Here is a 2020-nt window from a genome sequence, read left to right on the forward strand (position 1 = left end):
GAAGACACCTTAAAGATCTAATCCAATTCTCTCATTTTTACAGATGAGGAAATTGAGGCACAGAAGAGTAAGTGACTTACCCAACCTCTTCTAGGCAGTAGATGGAAGAGTCAGGATTAGAACCCAGATCTTCTGCCACCAAACCCAGAATTCTTGCTCCGCAAAGAGTCAGCCTTTGGACAGTTTTTGTACCTTTGTTGCCTAGCTCAGTGCCTGGGGTATATCGTGGGTATTTAATAATTGTTGGATTTCCACGGACACCAAGGCTGAGAAGGACTTAGAACCCAGGTCTTTGTTAGACATTATAGTATTTAGTTATGTTATGAACAATATCACTGTTGGATACACTCCCTTGTGCCCTCCTTCCTTGTAAGCTCTCCCAGGGCCGGCATGGTTGATTTTTGTCTTGGTATCTCGGTATGCAGTAGGTGCTTACTAAATGCTTGTAGCTTTGCATCCGCTAAGTCCAGCAAGGCCTCTCTTTCTTTTCACTCTACCACCCCATCGCCCACAAGAGAGAACTCTTGCGCGCAGAACATGACGTAGATGTTAGGGGGCTTCTACCACACCTGGGCCTCTGCTGCTCAGATAACTGGACAGTAGTTTGTGCGTGCGATGCGATGCGATGCGATGCGGGGCATTCTTTGCCCCGGCTTTGCGGGGCAGTGGCCGGGAGATCGCGGCTCGGTTGCTACACTCCGCTTGTTTGGGGCCACAAAGACGCGATTCCTGCATTCCCCCTGTCCGAGGGGTTTCAGGATCGGAGCTTTGAAGTCCTGCCTGGGACGCGTGTGAATGTGTGAGTGTGTGAGCGCGTCGGGAGGGAGGGAGGGAGGAGAGAAAGGAAGAGGAGGAGGGCGCTAGAAAAGGGGAAGAAGGCCGGAGGGAAGGTGCAGACGGGGGCCGGGCGGCAGCCAGCCAGCTTGGTCTCTCTCGCTGGGACAGCGGCGGACGCGGAGGCGGAGGCAGAGTGAGGCTCAGATGGTTGGGGTGGGAGGCTGGAGGCGGGGAGGGGGCCGAGCCTAGCCTGGCGAGCGGGGCCGGGCCGGGCTGGGCCAGCCTTTGGAGCTCTCCCTGGCGGCCACAGCTGGAGCGCGGCCAGCGGAGGCAGGGGCAGAGGCAGAGGCGGCTGCTGCCCAGGCAGGGATACAGGCAGCAGCAGCAGCAGAGCAGGAGCAGGAGCCCGAGCCGGGGCAGGGCGCAGGGTACCGCCTCCGAGCGCTCCCCGCACGGCCGATCAGCCGCTCGCAGCGCCGGCCCTGGGCGCGCAGTCCAGCGGGCCGGAGCTCGAGCCGCGCTGCCCGCCCGCCCTGCCGCCTCCTGCCCCGTCCTGTCCCGCCGTGTCCTGCTCTGCCCCGGGCCCGTCCCGCTCGCCTCGCCTGCCTGGCTTCGCCTCGGCGCGCACGTAATGGGCTTTCTGGACTCCGGGTGGGGCAGATGGGGCCCGGGGGGTCCCAGATCCCACTGGTCTGCGGCCTGGGAGCAGAGGGAGCGGGGCGGGAGGGGCCGGGTGCCGGGAGCGCAGCCCAGGGGCCCCTCGCAGAAGCAGACGCCGAGGCGGCGGCGGCACTTGGCTGGAGCGCGGTGCCGCTGGCAGGGGCAGCGGGCCGTGCGTCCATCCGGGCGCAGCGCCCCTGTCCCGACTGGGCCGGGCCGGGCGCCCGCGCCTCACTGCGTCCTCGGGTTTTAGCCCGCCCCGGCCCGAGCTGGGCCAGTGTCCGCCCGCCCAGGCCCCCCTTCTCTAGGGCCCCCCTCTCCTCTCCGGCGCCCCCTTGCCCCTGACGCGCCCCCCTCTCCGCTCTCCCCACAGGCTCCCAAGTCCCGGGCGCGAAGCCGAAGCCCCAGCCCCAGCCCCGGGTAGGCCAGCCGGCCGGCGCCTCCCCTCCTCCTTGTCAGGCCCCGGCTCTGGCTCCTGCAGCCTGAGGAAGAAGTGGAGCAGGACGCAGCGAAGAGGGGGCCCCGCTCCCCGCGCCTTGGCCCCGCGCCCCACGCTGCCTCCATCGTGCCCCTGCCCCCAGCC

Source organism: Trichosurus vulpecula, chromosome 1, assembly GCF_011100635.1.
Source record: "Trichosurus vulpecula isolate mTriVul1 chromosome 1, mTriVul1.pri, whole genome shotgun sequence".
Classification (NCBI taxonomy): domain Eukaryota; kingdom Metazoa; phylum Chordata; class Mammalia; order Diprotodontia; family Phalangeridae; genus Trichosurus; species Trichosurus vulpecula.